At 41.0% G+C, this 21,177-nt stretch overlaps 1 protein-coding gene and 1 long non-coding RNA gene across 3 annotated transcripts in view; one reads left to right on the top strand and one right to left on the bottom strand.

The window, feature by feature from the left end:
• MYO1D (myosin ID) overlaps positions 1-21,177 on the top strand; it is a 410,223-nt gene that overhangs the window by 337,748 nt on the left and 51,298 nt on the right. The window lies entirely within an intron of this gene.
• Positions 281-19,688, bottom strand: LOC110192209 (uncharacterized). Of its 2 annotated transcripts, XR_013486835.1 has the most exons (5): positions 19,327-19,688; positions 15,442-15,565; positions 13,649-13,715; positions 5,436-5,518; positions 281-2,762 (listed from the first exon to the last, which is right to left on the bottom strand). It is a non-coding gene; the product is annotated as an uncharacterized LOC110192209 (long non-coding RNA). The 2 variants fall into 2 exon arrangements; XR_002320111.2 differs by lacking the exons at positions 13,649-13,715; positions 15,442-15,565.

Below are 21,177 nucleotides of genomic sequence, written 5' to 3'. Positions count from 1 at the left end.
GTAAGAAAAACTAGACATCACCCCTTTGATGGCTTTTCACAACCAAAATCTTCCCATAGTCTCTGATGAACTGTTTTTTCCTCTTTGTAGTCAAAGTGAGACAATATAACAGGAATTCCATGAGCTCTTTTTTTTCTTAATTCAAAAAAATCTGAAAAAAACACTTTACTGAAACTTCCCTAGTTGGGCTGTTTCCCAATGCTGTTGCTCCACTCCCCTCCCCTGCCAAATTACCACATACGCGAGCATGCACACAAACACATACATGAATTCAACATAATGTGATTGGCAAGATTTGTTTCTTACACTGCTCCAGTCCCAAAGGGATTTCTACAAGTGATAATAAGCTAGGGCTAGAGTGAGGAGGGCCTTGAGTGAGCCACATTCTTAGCTTCAAGGAATATACCTCATTGTACTTGTAACCGTTTACATTAAATAACAGGATTTAGCATTATGCCTGTGGACAAGAGAGTGATATTCTCAGGTCTGTGTTTTACTAAATTCAATTCCACAAGTATTTGTTAAAGGTCTGGGATCCAAAAATGGGGGGGGGGGGGAAGAAGTTCCTACTGTCCAGGAGCTTGAAATCTAATAGTGGAAAGATCACTATGTAAATAAATGTAACATAAGGTAGAGTGTGATTAGACCATAAGGCTGTCAAGGGAGAGTCCCCTAGGAAGGTCTGAGAAGGGAAAGGTCACTTCTGCTCTATGAACCAGGAAAGAGTTCACAGAGAAGATGCAACTCAACCTGGACCTTGAAAGAAGGAGAAGGATTTCAGCAGACAAAGGTTAGGAAATATATGGAGGAAATGTTATAGTCATTCTCAGTGTGCCATATTCTGTATACCTCATTAAAGACATGATCCCTCCTCTCATTAATACAATATTTAATGACCTACAGAATGGTTCTTTTGTCCGCAAATTCATCGACTTTCAATTAAGAATAATTTTAAGGGTGAAAACACTGATCCTTGTATTGTCTCTGGAATACATTTTGGCACTGACCTTTGGGTCTAGTTGTGATCCATCTGGATATATGCAATACTAGAAACAAAATGATGTTACCTCACCAAAGAGGGATTGGATAAAGGAATACAAGCTTAGTCTAGAAGTTGCAGTAATAGGTTAATGAAGTGTTTCATCTACTTTTGACTTTTAGCCATTAATGTTTCTATGGGGAGGGGCAAGAGCTAGATGTCACAATCTCGTTGTAAAATCGTAGCTTGAGATCCAAAGACGTATTGCTTCTATCCATCTTTTCTCCCCGTGGGTAGGTGGGAAGGGCAAAGAGGAAGTTTAGTTAAATATGACATGTTGAGCAAACAGCAGCATGGAGAAAGCACTGGTCCTCACTACTTTGCAATTTTCCCAATTGCCAGTGAATGGCATTTGAATTTGTGCTTCACAGTAGCTTGCTTGGTATCTAAAAATTCAAGAATAATCACAACTGAGACCACCTCTGTGAGTTTTGAAGACATAAAGAGATAAGGGAACAGTAGGTTCACTTTATAAGAGCAGCCTTGAGAGGCTTCCAAAAGAACAGCCTTTGTCTGACTTTCTAGGATCTGTCAGATACCAAGCAAAGCAATTGTTCGGTGCAAGTCCAAACGTCATTAGCCAGCAGCTTGGAAAATTGGAAGGCGGTGTGGACCAGCTGGCGGTATAGCCCAGCTCTCTCAATGGGAGCTATTTGCTAACCATCAAATTGCACTGAGCAAGGACACCCCCTTCCCACTTAGGCCTAGGGAGAAGAAACAGGAAGAAACAGCCCCTCTGTGGAGTTGCTTTACATCCCCACTTTGGGATCTGCATGCACTCGCAGTCGTGATACCTCTGTGTTATTTGGGGTGCTGGTAATTATGGAGCCAGCACTCCTCAGGAAGAGACAGACAGATCTCCTGAGCAGAGGAGTGGTTTCCATGGCAATGGCATCAGCATCTGAATGACTTTCTGTCACAACAAGTTGGTGATTTAATGAGTTCATTACTGAATTCCAAAGGAAAACATGAAAGCAGATGAGCTACTGTTCAATCCTCTGAGACCCTGAATCTATATAGAGGAAGCCATTTATAACCAATGTAGCATTTGGGTGTGGGCTTCATCTGAACTCCTTTGGATAACAGCAGCCGGGTTCCTATATACCATTTGCATTTAAGAGGGGAAAATTCAGTAATCCCCAGCCTATGGATCAGAAGCCATATGGTGTTTAGGGCCATCATATGATGATGGTTCAGGGATATGAGAGGTATATAGTCAGAAGACTATCTTATTAGCTTGGCAGAGGGCCAAGCCAATGATGTTGGTGATCACATTCAGGTACACACATGAACTTTGAACAGTGGGGCTCCTTCCACACATCTGAGTCCTCTAAGATCCCTAAGTCCCAAGAGGACTGCTGAAAAAAAAAACCGTGTGTGTGTGTGTATAGATAGATAGATAGATAGATAGATAGATAGATAGATAGATAGATAGATAGATAGATATAGATATATAGATATAGATATGTATCAGTTGCTTTGGCTGAACTGTTGTGGGTGAGGAGTGATCTTTGATAAAAGAGAAAAGTGGGGGTAGGGAGATAACAGGAAATGAATGTGATATGAAACAAATGGTAGCAATGAAACTTTTAAAAGAGACGCGTGGGCTCCAGATTTCTAGCAGTAAAGAAAAGGGGGGAAAAAATTTTGGCCCATAATTGTGTTGAATAGAATTGCAACTTTGTAGTTTTGTATATTGTTTATCCGGCATCTGTTGAGCAGCCTGTAAGACAATAAACAGAGAGGAAAATATGGTCAGAATCCAGTGAACAGTCATCACCTCCAAACAAATAACTTAATGTGTCCATTTCAGACTTGGAAAAATCTAACCAAAAGATAAACAATAAAGAGGTAAAGATCTGAAAAGTTAAGTCAAATAAAGGTCTGAATAGAAAAGTTAGATATGATAAATTTTGGGGGATTAGTAAGTAGGAAGCAAATGGAATATACTTACTTCTCAGCTATACATGGCAGCTTCAAAAAAATTGAACATGTACCAGGGCCCCCCAAAAAACTGACAAACAAATTCTTTACTGGCCATAATGTAATAAAAATTATAAACAATAAAGGTAATTTGAGGAAAGAATTAAGACATAAAAGGAGACTAATATCATCCCAGATATTTTTGTGGGTCTATGAACAAATTGTAGAAAAAATTAAATTGTGCAAAGAAAAATGGTATCAGTGAGATAGCACCAAACTTGTGAGATACAGCCAAATCAGTGCTGAGGGGAAAATGTATATATCTAAACATACTCATCAACAAAAAAGAGAATCAAGAGATAATGAATTGAGCTTTCAACTAAGAAAAAAAACTAGAAAAGCAACAAATCAAAAATCCCCAAATAAACACAAAAAAAATAAAATTTTAAAATAAAGCAAGACATGTATAAACAGTATTGAAAACAAAATTAAGATTAATAAAAGAAACCATTAGTTGATTTGCTTTTTTAAAAGGAAAATTGGGGCGGCTGGGTGGCGCAGTAGATAGAGAATTGGCCCTAAAGTCAGGAGGACCTGAGTTCAAATCTGGCCTCAGACACATGACACTTACTAGCTATGTGACCCTGGGCAAGTCGCTTAACCCCGATTGCCTCACCAAAAAAAAAAAAAAAGGAAAACCAAATCACCATTAATAAAAGGAAAAAAGAATCACAACGTATGAACAGGAAATAAAAACATTGTTTGAAATTATTTTGCCCAATTATATGCCAACAAACTGATCACTTAAAAGAAATAGGTGAATATTTACAAAAATATAAAATGCCTAGATTAGCAAAACAAGAAATAGAACAATTAACCTAGTTCCAGAAAGGAAATTAGACAAGCCATAAATAAACTTCTCCCCCCTCAAAAAAACAATAACAACAACCATGGGCCCAAATGGGTCTCTTAGCTAATTCAATCAAACATTCAACTAAAAATTAATTCTAAAATGACATAAATTTTTGGTAAAAATAGAAAAAAGTATCCAACCATTTTTTTTTTCTATTAAACAAATGTGATCCTGATATCTAAACCAGAGAGATAAAGCAGGGAACAAAAAAAAAAAAAGCTATAGCTCAATTATATAGCTAATAAATACAGCTAATATATATAGATATGCAGATCCTAAAATTTTGAGTAAAATATTCACAAGGAGGGGGCAGCTAGGTAGTGCAGTGGATAGAGCACTGGCCCTGGACTCAGGAAGACCTGAGTTCAAATCCGGTCTGAGACACAAAACACTCACTAGCTGTGTGACTCTGGGCAAGTCACTTAACCCCATTGCCTAGCCCAAAAACAACCATATTCACCAGGAAGCTAGAGCACCATATTAAAAAGATTGCCCACTATGATGAATGACCAAATGAATGGACGGAAAAGCACTTATTAAGTACATTCTAAGCACTGTGTTACACACTCGTGATACAAATACAAATTCAAAAGCAAATGCAATTCCTGATCTCAAAGAACTTGAATTTTAATGAGAGAAACAGTACACAAAGGGAAGTGATGGACAGAGAAGGACATTTTGGTCATGAAAGTTACAGGGATGGTAAGTGGTGGACCATAGAGAAGTAAATGACACAGTCCACCAGGAAAAGTGGTAGAGTTGATTTGATTGTGGTTCATGGTTCTAGAAGTGGAGAGGGGTGAGCAGCAAGGTAGCTGGCAAAACTGCGGAAGAGATAATTGGAGAGGAAGGACTGAAGTGAAGTATGGTGGCTGGGGATAGTGGTCTGGGAGAGGCAGTCACCAATTAGTGTGGCAGAACCCCAGGGCCTAAGTTTCTGCTAACCATCATTTGAGCCTTCAGTGAGTTGTAATCTTTTTGTTCTAGGAGGGTCTTGCCTCCACATTGATGGCTGCTGACTGATCAGTGTAGTTGTTGCCGAAGATTAGGGTAGCTGTGGTAATTTCTTAAAATAAGTCAACAATGAAGTTGGCTACATTAATTAATTCTTCCTTTCACCTGAAAGGAGACAATTTTAGGGTTACTAATTGGCCCGATTTCAAGATCTTTGTGTCTCAGGGAATGGGGAGGCCCAAGGACAGGGAGAGAGAACAGCTGGCTGGTGGAGCAGTCAGAATACACACAGCATTTATTGATTAAGTTCACCATTTTATATGGGTGCAATTCGTAGCACCCCAAAATAATTACAATAGTAACATCAAAGATCACTGATCACGGATCACCATAACAGATATAATAATAATGAAAAAGTTTGAAATAAGGGGCAGCTAGGTGGTACAATGGATAGAGCTCCAGCTTTGGAGTCAGAAAGACCTGAGTTCAAATCCGATCTCAGACCCTTGGCACTTACTAGCTATGTGATCCTGGACAAGTCACTTAATCCCAATTGCCTCACCAAAAAGCAAAAAACAAAAAAGTTTGAAATACTGCAAGAATTACCAAAATGTGTCACAGAGACACAGGTGAACACAGGTGTTGGCAAAATGGTGCCAATAGACTTGCTTGATGCAAAACTGCAGAATCTGCAAAATACAATAAAACAAAGCATAGGAATGAATGGACCTTTCCTCAAAATATGAGTAAATGGTGTCTCAAAAAAACCAATAACTAGCATTATCTGTGATGGAGAAACACTACAGGTCTTTCTGATAAGATCAGGGGTAACACAAGGATACCCACTGTCACCACTATTATTTAAGGCAGGAAAAAGTATTTTGATGAATATTCATAGACAAAGAGAAAATAAAATTATTACTATCTGCAGATGATATTATGGCCTAGATATTCAACTAAAAATTAATTGAAACAATAACTTCAATAAAGTAATAGGATATAAAATAAACCTATAAAAATCTATAGCCTTTCTGAAAATTATTATTAAAGTTCATCAGGACAAGATAGAAAAAGAAATCTCATTCAAAGTAGGTACAGAATATATAAAATATCTGGTTATTCATCTTCCAAGACAACCTCAGGATTTATATGACTAAAACTACAAAATACTTTTTTTTTCCAGAAAAGAAATAAGATATATAACTGGAGAGTTACATTTAAATGAGGCTATTACCCAAATTAATTTACAGATTTTGTGCCATACCAATCAAACAATCAAGGGATTATTTTGTAGATCTAGACAAAATAAACATTTTAGTTTGGAGGAACGAAAGGTGGAAAATCTGAAGGAAATAATGGAAAAAGTAGAAATGAAGGGGGAGGTCCTCTATATCTCAAACTATACTGCAAAGAAATAATCACCAAAGCAATTTAGTACTGGTTGCTTGGTACTTGGGAGAGAGTTGGTTGGTAGAACAGTGATAAATACCCCAAAAAAAGTGCTAACAAAGCATTTTAAAATTTTTAAAAATTAAAATAAAAAGAAAGGTATAGAATCCACAGATATGTGGAATCAAGTGTGATTTAAGGTTGTTCTTTAAGTTATCACCTTCTGTCTTAATAAAGAAAAATAGAAGCAGTTACCTGTCTAGTGGCATATATATGAAGAGCATGTAAATGCGTGGCCCGTTTGTCTTTATGCATGAAAAGTACTGAGTGTGAGAGATCACATCAGGATTCCCTACCTTTCTCCTACCCTACCCCCCAAAATGATGGCAGCCACGAGATACTGAAGTAAATAAGCTTGATAATGTTTACTGACAGTGCTTTATTCTAACCAAATATACATTAACCCAAGTCCTTCCCATTTCAAATGACCTCTATAGAAAAAGATATTGCCAAGGTGGTTCAGTCATGCTATGAATCTCTGCCCTCAAGGAGTTGGAAATCTGGGAGGGATGCTGGCTACTTCAGGCAGGCTCAGCAGTTTTTCTCTCTGGGGAGGCTGGAGGTAATAGAGCCACCGGCTTTCAAGACAGCATGCCAACCAATCCAAATGTGCCTTTCTTGACTCAAATATAATTGGAAAAACAGGGGAGTGGTTTTTTTTTTTGGTGAGGCAATTGGGGTTGAGTGACTTGCCCAGGGTCACACAGCTAGTAAGTGTGAAGTGTCTGAGGTCGAATTTGAACTCAGGTCCTCCTGACTCCGAGGCCAGAACTCTTATCTACTGCTCCACCCAGCTGCCCCAAGTTTTGTTTTGTTTTTAATTTTACATTGATGCCTCTAGCCCCCAAGCCAGCCTCCCATGGTTCTGCTCACATAAAACTGCCTTGCCTCTAAACAGCCTTGGACCATCCAGAACCAACTGATTGCCTAGGCCATGCTGATTACCTGGGTTCTAGCTACCAACTCATGTACTTTCTGGAACCAGCCAGTGACCCGGGACAACCCAAGGCACGTTTAAATAAATGTTCTCTTTGTGGCTGGCATCAGTATCCGGTAAACACTATACTTAGCCTAAAGTGGGTACATGCGGTTTTTCTCCATTACTGAAAATTCGCAGTTGTGACTTCAATATGAAGATATGAGATGCATACAAATCATTACAGCACAAGGTATAGAGTGATGGAGCAAGGGAGTTAACACTTGCAGCTGGGATGGGGCAGGTGAAACAGTCAGAAAGACTTCATAGAAGCAGTAGAGCTGGATCTTGAAGGAAGAGAAGGATTGGAACAAAGATTTCAACGTTTGAAGAAGAATCTCAGTGGCACAGGAACAGCTAGGTGGCACACTGGATAGAGCGCCAGGCCTGAAATCAGGAAGACTCATCTTCCCGCGTTCAAATCCAACCTCAGACACTAGCTTTGTGACCTTGGGGCAAGTCACTTCACCCTGCTTGCCTCAGTTTCCTCATCTGTAATGTGAGCTAGAAGGGAAATGGCTGACCACTCCAGTATCTGTGCCAAGAAAGTCAGACATGACTGAAACAACTGAACAACAAATGCCTATATATAAATGCACAGAGGCAGGAGAGCATCATCTTCATCACTGCAACTTTTAGAAAGCACTTCAAGATTTGGAAAATGCTTTGCACATATCTCATTTATTGCCCACAATAACCATAGCAGGTAGGTGCTATTATTATCCCCATTTACAGATGAGGAAACAGGAGTAGACAGAGATTAAATGACTTGCCCAGGATCACACAGCTACTAAGTATCTGAGGTAGGATTAGAACTTAGGTCTAGTTCCCAATTCCAAGTCTAGCCTCTATCCATTGCACCACCCAACTTGCCATAATACAAGAGGGCAAAGATCAGGAGGCTGGAATGTAGGCTGTGTGAAAGAGACTGGTGAGAAGTAAAACTGGAAGGGTAGGTTAAAATGAGGTTATAGAAAGTCTTATATGCCAGGCTGGGGAGTTTATAGTTTATCATTCAAGAGACAACAGGACAGCAGCAAAGGTTTTTGAGCAGTGTGGTAACACAGGAAGAACTATCCATTAAGAAAATTATGTTGGCAACTGTGTTATAGGTTAAATTGAAAAAAGGAGAGATTAGAATCAGGGAAATTAGTTAAGAAGCTTTTGCAATAGAAGTGATGAGGGTCTGAACTAGGGTGCTGGCACTTCGAGTGGACAGGAAGGGATAGATAAGAGAGAATCAACAGACCTCAGTTACTGATTCAATGTGGGAATGAGGGAGAAGAAAGAATTAGCCAAAGTTTTAACACTAGGAAGCACAAGGTGTCATTGAAAGAAATAGGGTCATTGAGAAGAGGGTCAGATGGCTAATTCAGCTGGCAGAGCATCTAGACTAGAGCAAACACTTGAAGGTAAGGAACTGGAATTGAGAAATTAGGAGTATCTACCTACATGTAATACACACACAATGGGTCTACTAGCTAACTTGGAAGTCATCAATGTAGATTTAACAAATAAAGCCATGAAGGTAGAAGAAATCCCCGGGTAGATTGTATAGGGAGGAGGGGAGACCTCAGAGATGGAATGTCAGTGGATACTCATACTAAGGGTTCCAAAGGATCTTGGATCATCCCTAGAGATGGTAGAAGGAAAGCTCAGACAAAACAATCTCATGGAAACCAAGGGAAAAGATTAGGAAGGAATGGTTAAAGAGCTGTGCCCCAGCAGATAAATGGTCTAAGAATATGAACATGAATAAACAGTTCTCAACATTGCCAGCTATCAGCTACCACATTAAATACTGCTACAAGTCACTAAGATAAGAGAAATGCTCCCAAATTGGTGAAGATGACAGAAGATGGGCATGATCAGTGTTGACAGGGCTGGGGAAGGAGACACCTGCTAACAGACTATGGGTGGGGCTGTGAGCTGGTCCGAATGTTCTGCAAAGCAGTTTGGAATTATACAAAGAAAGTGATTAAAATACGTATACACTTTCTCCCAGGGATTCTACTGTTGTACTTATACCTCAAAGAGATTAAAGATAAAGGCATTTGTAGTAACTTATTTGTAGTAGGCAAGAATTGGAAACAAAGTAGATGCCCATTGTTTATGGAACTGTTAAGCAAATTGTAGTACATGAATGAAATAGAATCTGAGTGTGCTGTTAGGATGGCTATTAAGAAGCATGTGAAGACGTGCATGAACTGATGCAAAGTTAATCAAGCAGGATCAGGAAAACAATATATACAATAACTACAACAGTGTAAATGGGAAGAACTACAAAAAAGAAAAACCTGAACACTGTATAAATATAATGACCAAGCTTGGTCCTCAAATAGAAATGAGAAAATGTACCTTTAAAAAAAATTCATCTTCCTCCATTCTTTGCAAAAGTAGGGGACTGGAGGGGCAACTAGGTGGCACAGTGGATAGAGTACCGGTCCTGGATTCAGGAGGACCTGAGTTCAAATCCAGCCTCAGACATGTAACACTTACTAGCTGTGTGATCCTGGGCAAGGCACTTAACCCCATTGCCTAGACAAAAACCAAAAAACAAACACACACATACACACACAAAAGTAGGGGACTGGGTACAGAATATTGCGTTGATTGTCAGACACAGTATGTTGATTAGTATCCCTGACTGCTTCACCCCCATCCCCCTTCTTCTTATAGAGTATATAGCTCTCTGGTAGGGTCAGGGAATAGATATGTTTGGAATTGAAGGTGAAAGAGCAGTTTGTTTAGAGCAATGGGGCTGGAAGCCTGACTGCAGGGAGGTGAGGAGTTTGTTAGCGGTGAAGAATGAAGACCACAAGCACAGACAGTCTTTCTCTAAGTCTAGTTGTGAATAAGGAGATAGTTGGAGGGGATAGCAGTCAGGAGACTTACTGTATGCCTTGATCAGGTCATACCTTTGAGCCTCTGTTTCCTCATCTATAAAATGAGGATGATTATATTTAAACTACTCCCAAGGACAGTAAGGAAAGCTCCTTGTAAACTATATAAAATGCTATACAAATGTGAGCCATATTCAATCACTGAAATGTGAAGAGACAGTGCCAAAATTGAAATTCACTGCCTGGCCAGTGTTACCGGAGAAGGGATGCGCCCCAGGATCCTTGTCACAGTCTTTGGAAAGCAAGCAGGCTAGCATGTTTGAACATGTGCTGTTCAATTAAGAGAAGCCACAAAGCGAGTAGCACCAGACTCCCTGGCCCCAGAGAAAGAGGCAAAGCAGCTCTGTAATCAAGGGGAAGCGGAAATAGCATGATTTATTTTTTTCTTCTTAAAGGGATTCGGTTTTGTGGTTGTTGAAGCCAAATTAAATTTGAGCAGAATCATAAAATCCCCAAGTTGGAATGGACTTCGGAGGCTATTTGGTCCAATCTTTACTTGGCCTTGGATCATCCGTCTGCCTAAAGACATCCAGTGAGAAGGGATGAACTGACTCCCTGAAGAGCCCTTTCCCTTTGGGGAAAGCTCCAGTGGTTAGGAAATCTTTCCTTTCCTCAAGCTGAAATCTGCAACTTATCCCCCTTGCTCCCCATTCTGCCCTTTAAGGTCACATGGAACATGTGTAATCTGTCTTCCCCTTGACAGCTCTTTAAATATTTAAGGATTACTATCATATCCCCCTAAGTCTTCTTTTCAGACTAAACCACCCCAGCTCCTTCAGCTCATTCTCAGATTGCATGATCTTGAAGCTGCTCACCACCCAGGCACCTCCTCTGCACATGTTCCAGCTTGTCAATGTCCTTCCTAAAATGTGATACCCAGCACTCAAGACTGATCTGATCATTGCTGGATCACTATGGCCCCCTCAGAGTTTACCCTAGGAAAATCTCCAGGTATAGCTTATGTCAAGGTCTCCACAGATGCAGGTAAAAGAGCCCCTCAGATCCCATATCAGCATTCAGGGTAACGGTACATTTATTGCACCACATAAAAGATACAGAAAATGCTTAAAACTTATGCAAGCCCCTTAACAAATGCAGAAAACACGTAATGACTCACAGTAGCCCATAATCAGTACAATTGTCCTATCCCTAAATCCTGCTTTCCACCAGGGTACTAAAATCCTTGGCACTTAGTAATACCCTAAACACTGGACTCATCTTGGCAGGGGACTGAACTTGGGGTAGCCAACGGGGCTGCCCTTAACATTTCAGTGAACACTACTTTACACAGGTATACATGCAATCCTCCCAGAATATTAGCGACATCCTATAGTTTGGACTTCCCTTTCCCTCCCCAAAAGGGAAACACGTTTCAGGCAACACCCCTCCCTGGTATCACATATTTTCATTTATTTATTTGTTTGTTTGTTTTTTGCTTTTTGGTGAGGCAATTGGGGTTAAGTGACTTGTCCAGGGTCATACTGCTAGTAAGTGTCATGTGACTGAGGCCACATTTGAATTCAGGTCCTCCTGACTCCAGGGCTAGGGCTCTATCCACTGTGCCACCTAGCTGCCCCAGTATCACATATTCTAATGAGTCCCTCTTCCACCCCAGAGTGACCCATAGAGACACTTAGGCTTATGATGTCACTATTCTGAGGACCTGGACATACTGAAAGAGAAATAAATGTGCTTGAAATTGTGAGATAGGTAACTCCCTTCCCATTGAACCTACATTGTCCAAATTACTCATTGTGCTTTGTATGCTGAAATGTTCATGTCTGTTGACAATTAAGTTCATGATTTTTTAAAAGATTTTTTTAAAATTCACCCTCCTCGGACTATGAGGCTAGATTCTAGGATTATACTGGGGGATCACCACCACCTCCTCTTTGTCATCTCTGAGATACTTAGCTGTATTCCTCATGAACAAGTTTCTGTCTCACACCTTGAGTTCTTCACAGAAAAGGTACTTGAAGTAATAGAGTCCTGTAATTATGAGTGCCTCCAATCAACAATATTTTTTTTAATGCAAGGAGGTGTTATATATATCAAAGTTATGAAAATAGAAGTTTCTCGTTCATGTATAAATCATAAGTCAGAATAAGTCACTGTGATTGTAGGTGTCTCCCATGAGATTGATTCCAAAATGAGCTAACCCACTCAATCTGTTCTCAGAGACATTTTTTTTCGAAGTGTATTTTCTGACCCACAGGTCAAAGCCGCTAGAGAAAATCACATAGAAAGAGATTTTGGTCCTCCCTCTTCTCCACGCTTCTTTCCTCCCCATTCACATAGGCTACAGAAGGGACCACAGAAACCCTTGGGAATTTTCCCATTAAAATATTGATGGTCCTGTGCCATCTTCCTACATTTTTTTAATGTGCAGAAAAGCATTTTCACCCATAGTAACCTTGGAAGAGGGTGTTTGCTCACCAAAAATGTCCTACACCAGTGGAATCACAAGCTCAGTTGTTTTTAAAAATTCCCAAACAAAAATGTAGCCTGTGTGCTACTGATTCTCTGCCTTCAGGCATCACCTCCTTCCTCTGGGCAGGAACTGACATCTTCATTCTTAACCTCTCACCCTTCCCCTGGTTCTGTACATTAAGTTGCTTCTCAGATGTTTAAGTGGACCCTCTTCACCCCCTCCCAACACTGATCAGAAACTTCACTGGCTATGACTTGTAATTCATCACATACCCACTCATCTTCTGAACCATCCTAATCCCAAGTTTATTGGCCAAGAGGGGGAGTTATAGTTTTCAGTACCTAGTCCTTTCCCAGCTCTTTTGGTCTGTAGGGGTAGTAGATAGAGCCCCACTACTGACAGGGGTCACCCAGGTAGCAAAGCCAGAATTTGAACCCAGAACTTTCTGACTCAGTCCTCTATCCGCTATACTGCACTGCCTCCCCAGAAAGGTTCATGACTCAAAAGTACTCAGTCAACCCCTCTGAGCCACTGACACAGTGGCTCATTTATTTATCCCAACTGTAAAACAATGGTAATAGTGCTTCCACTACCTTTATCAGAGTATTGTTAGGAGGTGACTAGATGGTGCTATAGTGTACAGAGCGCTGAGCCTGGAGTCAGGAAGACCTGAGATCAAATCTGACCTCAGACATTTACTACCTTTATGACCCTGAGCAAGCATTTCTATTTCCTCATCTGTAAAATGGAATCATAGTAGTACCTATCTCCCACGGTTGTAATGAGGATCAAATGAGTTAACTTTTGCAAGGCATTTTACCAGACTTAAAGCACTATGTGAATGCTAGCTAATGTTATTACAAATGGAACAAATACTTATTATATATTGCTATATAATGATATATTATCATTATCCATAAATTTTAAGCACTGTATACATAGACAGACATTGGATAGGAACTCTCCCTTATTGGGCATCTAGGTGGTATATTGGATAGAGTGCCACCGGGCCTGGAGACAAGAAGAATATGTGAGTTCAGATCTGGCCTCAGATACTTACCAGCTGTGTGACCCTGGACAAGTCACCTAACCCTGTTTGCTTCAGTTTCCTCATCTGTAAAAATGAGCTGGAGAAGAAAATGACACACCACTCCATTATCTCTGCCAAGAAAACCCCAAATGACGTCACAAAGTGTTGGACATGACTGAAAAACAACTAAAAAACTTCCTCTGTTTATATAGTGCTTTACAGTTTATGAGTCTTTCCTCAAAACACCCTTGTCAACATAGGTAGTGTAAGGACTCTTGTCCTTAGATGAGAAAACAGTAAGGAAGAGTAAAGCATGATACAGTATTGTGAGCTCCTTCAGGACGAGGACTTTCTCCAGTGCTTATCACCATGCCTGGCGCAGCGTAGGTGCTTAATAAATGCGCACTGACTTGAGCTATTATTATCAATTCATAATTTTTCCATTGCCCCAGTTCAGCTCATTCAGTTCACGACCTAAGGGTCTAAAATGTTGGCTGTCTTTGTTAGAATTTGCGCTAAAAATGCAATATTAATGACACATGTATTTACATCATCTGCTTTTTATCACTCATTCTGGTGTCCAGCCTGAAAACCCTCCGCGTGTCCTCTGAATCTTGGCCCTCCTTCTGCTTTGCTAGACCAAAACAGATAAGAGTAACTGCAGAGTCCTTGAGGCACAGGAAATATGGGTCATTTCAGAGCCCCAGGAGGTGAATCCCTCTCTGAAACTGCCCTCTCACATTTCCCTGGTCTGTGGGTAAATCATGTCAGATGCAATAGAGAGATTCTCTCAACTAACTTCGTTTTTTCTGGGTTAAAGATGGCTTTTCATCTCCCAAATTAGAATGGCCCCCAACCTCCACTTCCTGCTGACAAGAAGTGTGAGCCTTTAGCCTTCTAATTGTGAAAGAATTCAGTTCATGGGATCTAAGTTTTGCATAATGAAATCTAAAAGTAAAATCTATAATCACCGTTGGAAAATTACCAACACTTAAAATTGGAGGTGGGGGGAACCATAGCAAATTGTCTCATTTCTAATGACTGTGACATGGGTCAGATTCCAAAGAGAGAGTCTAGGTATTAAAAATAGCACCAGATGCAGTGGCTTCTGTTCCCTGGCGTCCGTTTCTCCCCCCCCCCCAGTTCTGATCTCCAAGCCAGATCCAAAATTCTGAGGAACTAATCGATCACCCATCAGAGATTCTGGGAGATTAACTCTGCCCATAAAACTAGTCATTAACAAGCCCAGGCAGCTCTATTTAGAATTCATTTAATTTGAGCTCTGAACCAGTGAGAAGTGACTTCCTTCACCCGGCAGTAATGACAAAGGACAACTCCGTACAAAACGGCCTGCCACTTACTGGCCGCTTCTTTTGTTGTTCCTTCAAGATATCACTTCTGACTGAGTTCGTACTGGTCTCATTTTTTTCCCCCCACAGCTGTAGGAAAAGAAGCGTGATATCACAATAAGCGCTAGAAATGTGGAGTCCACAGCCCAGCCTTTTCTTTTTTATTATGAAGAGATGTGGAATAGGAGAAAGTCATTCATTTAGAGTCAAAAGTCCTGAGTTTGAATCCTCGTCCTGTCACTCACTTCCCTTTTAGCCATGGGCCACTTAACATCTCAGAATTTGTGTCTTCTCCTATGAATTGTTGAGGCAGTTAAGCGGCATAGGGAATGAACCATGCTTAGAGACTGGAAAGCCTGGGTCCAAATCCTGCCTCAGATACTAGCTATGTGGTCCTGGACAAGTCCTTTCCCCTCTCTCTGCCTCAGTTTCCTCAATTGTGAAATGAGAACTTTGGGCTAGGTGGCCTCTGACCTGATGATCCTGTGATCCTTTCACTGAAGAGAATGACATTTTCAGTATCTAACTCCCAGGCTTCTTGAGAGGATTAAATGGAATGATGAGTGCTCTGAGATGCTCTAAATTACAAAAACATACACTAAAAAAAAAAAAAGAAAGAAAAAGACATGCACCTAATGTAAGTGATCATTATTAATCAGATCAACGAATATTTATGTGAGCTGCAGGTCTGGGATTGTTTTCTATTAAAAAATGCAATTGATTACATTTGAGCACGACTTGAAAATTCTCCTAAATAGCACCCGTGCTCTAATCAGGACTGAAATGAGTCTTTACTCCAGATGGGGCGAACCTGGTTTCATATCGTATACCACTTTGACGTATAAGAACTAAGGGTCCCATGAACCTGACTTTTTACTTCACTTGGTGTTCCTCCATAGAGGCAGGCCCAGTATCCAAGGCCACTTTCTTCAGCTGCTCAAAGGTTAGGTCTTTTAGCAGGACGAGAAGGTTTTACTTTTTTCTGAGGGACAAAACTTTTGTATTTGAAATTCCTAGTCTCTATTTATAAGTCCATGCCCAGATTGAATGAAAGGACACCTGCTGTCCCCTGCTGACTGCAGCAGCAGCAGCTGGGGTTTCAGAGAGTTAACTAGGGGTTGGATTTCTTTCTTTCTTTCTTTCTTCCTTTTTTTTTCTGGGCTCTCTCGGCTCCATTTCTTTCTGGCCTCCTCCAGCTGGTTTAATAATACCAAAAGCATGTGCACACGTCATGGGGTGGGGGGGGGGGAGCTTGGTAGGAAGGGAGAAGGAAGAGAGAAATGAAGAGGGATTTGTTCAGGCTTAGAAACACACACATACCACCTATTGAAAAATGAGAGATTAATATTAGCTCTGGCATTTGTCAGTGGAGAGATGGCAAGAACTCCCCCCCCACCCCTTTCAGCTGTTTCTTACTTTTAACTCATCTGCTATAATGAAGTGACTTCATTTCAGTTCCCTTCATCATCATTACTTATGAGATCATACCATGTAAGTAGACTTGTAACTTCCCATAAAATAATGGACCTGAGCGCTGGGACCCCTGAGATGTGGGTCATAGGCTCCAACATCTAGGTCTGGAAGGAAACTTTGAGGCCACTGACTCCACCACACACACCTCCCTCCCCCCCTTTATTTTGCACAGGAGAGAACTGAGACCCAGACAGGTTACATGACTTGAGGTCACACAGGTAGGTGACAGAGAGAGCATCTGAGCAGCAAGGCGGCATAGCGGGTTGAGTGTTAGGTTTGGAGTCAGACCTGAATTCAAATCCTTCCTTAGGCACTTATTAGCTGTGGGACCCAAGGCAAGTCTTAATCACTCTCAATGTCCATTTCCTCACCTTTAAAATGAGAGGATTTGACTCAAAACTCCAAGGTCCCGTTGGACCTTGATCTAAACCGGTGACCCCAGGATCCTGCCCAAAGTTCTCCGACTCTAGAGTCCAATAGGTCTTTCCACTACGCCACACTACCTCCTTAAATGTCTCCTTCTGGTAGGGATGACTTACTGTTCACATGGGCCTTTGATCGATCCTAGGCAATGCTGTGGAATAGTTGGTCTTTAGTTTCCCACTTCCCACTCCTCCCTTTCTCCAAAGTCTCCAGTACACCCTTCCTGTCATGGTAGAAAGGGTTAGCCTATCTTGATTCATTGTAATGTATTAAATATTTCCTATCTTAACCTTTTAACATGTATTTTCATTTTGTAAGAGGAGACTTTAAGGAGGCCAGTATTTCACTCAAGAAATAAATCTCTAAGAGTGGGATTTTAGAGGCATGAGACACCCAAATAAAAAGAGCCCTTGCTGGTGGAGGACCTTTCCAGCCCATCTCAAATTCCAAGACATCCTCAGCCTAACCATAAGCCCAGCCTTGGCCCAAATAAATAAATGGTGTTCTGCAAGGCACGCTGCTGTTCTGGAATTTAATGGGCACAGTGTATGTGCCATTGACCTAAAGTACATGAGATCATAATGCTGAAAATCTCCCAAACTGGTCATTCACAATAAATGTTTTTAGAGTGTTATATGTACTAGGTACTAAAAAGGATGCAAAGAAGTAAGAGTCACAGTCCCTCCCCCCAAAGAGGTCAAATGGGAGAGAGAAGACAGAACATGTGTAAAAAACATCAGCAAGCATTAAAAAAAAAAAAGATAAAGATAAAGACATATGAGATAAGTTCTAACATCTTTGCGAGTCCTTAGAATTTTTCAAGAGCTTTACCACCTGTAGTGAAAACAGGCTTAAAAGAAAGCTTGTGTTAATGAGATCTTTGCAGAATTATCTGACTACTCAAATGACATTTTCATCACTGAGGTTTGACGTCAAGTCTTAGATTTGAGAAATTATTTTCGTTCCTTCCAGATACTCTGCCTTTACCTCTAGTGGCTGGCACCAAATTACCAGGGGTGTCTACTGAGAGTACTATAGCTAAGGCTGGTAGATCATTCTAGTTGGAAAAAAGTTGGCCTTGTAACATACAATATACTTACCCATACTTTTTGTTTTGGGTGGGGAGAGGGAAGAGTATTGTATTGATCTAAATATGGACTAATCATGACCTAGCCCCTAACAGTGGGTGATCTCCAAGACTCTGTTCTGGACTCTCTCCCTCTCTCTGTCTCTCTCCATCTCCCTCTCCCTCCCTCTCTTTCTTTCTCCCTCTCCCTCCCCCCTTTCTCTCTCTCTCTTTCTCTTTCTCTGTCTCTCTCTTTCCCTCCCTCCCCCCTCCCCCCTCTCTCCCACCTTCCTTTCTTGGTGATCTTTTCAGTGCCCATTGATTCCATTGTTATCTGTCTATAGATAACTCCCAGATCTATATATCCAGCCTCACTTCTCTCCTGAGCTCCATTACTGTATCAACAACTCTCTATTGGACATTTCCTACTAGGTTTATCATAGGCATCTTAAATTCAACAACAAAACCGAACCCACTATCTTTCTCCCCAAAGTCCTCCCCTCTTCCCAATTTCCCCATTTCTTTTTAGGCCACCGTCATTCTTTCAGTCACCCTTGTAATCCTCCTCTACTGGTCACTCCCCCTCACCTCCCAAATCTAATCACTTGGCAGATTTCTTCTGCCACAACATCTCATACTAAGCTATTAATAAATCCTCTGTCTCCACTCAGCTGCCAAATTAGTTTTCCTGAAGCACAAGCCTAAATGTGTCGTTCTTCTGATCACACACAAACTCCCCTTTGTGGTGTCTAAAGCCCTTCGGAATCTTACTACGTCATGACTTTCCGGAATTCTAAGACATTGCTCCTCACTCTCCTTAACCCTACGTGTCCTATCCTTTGCCCAGTCTTGTTTCTACCTTGGTAGTAACCCTTCTGTCCCTTCACATAGCTGCCGTCCTAGCCAGGCCCTCATCACTCTTACAATTGCCTCCTCACTGGTCTCTCCACCCCAATCCACTCTCCCCATAGTTGCCCAAGGTGTGAACATGTCACTCTTATACTCAAGAAATTCTAGATGCTGCCTTCTACATAAAGCCTTTCCTGGTCCCTCCACATGCTATTGCCTTCCCCTCACAAAAAAAAAAAATCTCGGATTTATTTTTATATACCTCTATATTATGAGTTCCTAACCTGGGGTCCATGACCTTCTCTTTTTAAATATAATTGGTTTACTTTGCAGTCCCATGTATATGATTTTAGGCATTTAAAAGCATAAACTAGTTCACTAGACTCCCCATGGGGTCCATAACCAAAAAAAAAAAAATTAAGAACCTCGTATGTACAAGCTGTCTCTCCTCACTATATTATAAGTTCGTTTTGATGGCAAAGACTATCTCATCTTTGTCTTTGTAATCCCAGCACTTGGTACAGGCCTAGTACACAGTAATCACTTACTTATTGTTCCAGAACTGCGTTTTCAGTAGTGTAAAGACATCTCAGTAGGAAAACTCTTCTCCTGCAGACTCCTGTAACCTATAGCCTTGGAGATTTGTCCAAAGAAGGTTACCTGATTGGCATTTGGTCACACAGCTAGTACATTTCAAAGGCAGAACTCAAGCCCAGAGCTTCTTGCCTGGCCCTCAATAAAGGCTTTACATTCAATCTTATCTTTTTTAGAGTCAGTTCCACATTCTGTTCTTTCAAGAGGTTTCGGGGTCCTGGTGCTGGTCTCAGATGGTGGTGTATCTTGGGGCTCCACACCTAAAAGTCTTCCTGCTTAATGAGCCTCTACTAACATAGCCTTGAAAAAGCTAGTCACCTGCATGCCACATTGAGACACACCCAAAGGGGAGGTGCCTTTGTTCAATTCAAACTCAGGCTTGGTATGCCTTATGCAAATTGACCCGAGACTTATAGAGGTCACTCACAATTATTATAGGTTACAGAGCAATGGTTAATTTTTTTAATAATTTATTTTTAGTTTTCAACATTCACTTCCATAAGCTTTTGAGTTTTAAATTTTCTTTTCCACCTTCCTCCCCAAGACAGCATGCAATCTGATATAGGCTCTACATATACGTTCCTATTAAGCATATTTTCACATTAGTCGTGTTGTAAAGAAGAATTAGAGTAATGGTTAATTTTTTTAAAAACCTAATTATCAAATCCATTTGTTATTAATCAGTCATTTTCAGGCATGTCCAATTTTTTGTGTCCCCATTTGGGGTTTTCTTGGCAGAGGTACTGGAGTGGTTTGCCATTTCCTTGTCCAGATCATTTGACAGATGAGGAAACTGAGGCAAACAAGGTTAAGTGACTTGAGTGACTTGGCCAGGGTCACACAGCTAGTAAGTATCTGAGGCCAGATTTGAACTCAGGGAGATGAGTCTTCCTGACTCCAGGCCCAGCACTCTATCTACTGTACTACCTACCTGCCCCATAAAATCTATGCCTTTCTATTAATTTATCTGTTTTATGTACCTCTAAACCTTTGTCCCTACTACAACCTCTGAGGAATACTCCCTGCTTCCCCCTTTGTACCCCTGCACTAAAAAAAAAAAAAAGAGGAGGAGGGCAGGATTGGTCATGATCTAAATCTGGGCTTCTTAGTGCTTAGGCCTCTACTACATTCCTGCTCTAATGCCCTATCATGGCAGGCATGTGACCCTGAATTCTCAAAAGCTACATCAGGCACTGTAAGCTCTTGTAGGACCTCCCAAGCTAAAAATGGTTCAAGTACACAGACACAGGGCTTGACTGTATGTCTGTGGTCTGAGAACCCAGGCTCAGCTAAGATCATAGAGGCTCATGGCCACCCCCTGATTGTCTATTTTAGTCACAGCCACTCGTGAGGTCCTGTCTGCTAATGCTCAGAGGATTTGGTTCTGTCGTTGGAGGGGACACTCACCCAAAAGAAATCATGACTTGAAATTTAAATGTAGGAGAGAGGGAAATAAATTGCTATAGCAGTCCAAGGGACAGAGAGATGGCTTCAGGTTGGGGAGGCTGATTGGATTTTTCCACATATAAAAAGGAATCATTTGGGATCATTTTAAGGGCACAGGAAGGATTTCATTAGGTATTAGACGCAGAACTGCAGCCCAGCACTTTCTTCCCTTCCAATCATCTCTTGGATCAGTTACAAGTCACCCTGAATCTTGCATTCCCCATCTTTTTCTTAGAGTAGGGGAGACACTAAGCAAAAGCATAGAGGTGGGAGGAGGTTGGGGAACCATAAATATTCCATTTTGGCTGGAGCATAAAATATATGAAGAGGAAGAGGAGTGGAGCCAACCTTTAACACCA

The sequence above is a fragment of the Phascolarctos cinereus genome, unplaced genomic scaffold, assembly GCF_003287225.1.
Source record: "Phascolarctos cinereus isolate Bilbo 61053 unplaced genomic scaffold, phaCin_HiC Scaffold_5;HRSCAF=322, whole genome shotgun sequence".
In the NCBI taxonomy this organism is placed as follows: Eukaryota; Metazoa; Chordata; class Mammalia; order Diprotodontia; family Phascolarctidae; genus Phascolarctos; species Phascolarctos cinereus.
This window is presented reverse-complemented; position numbering and strand designations above follow the sequence as displayed.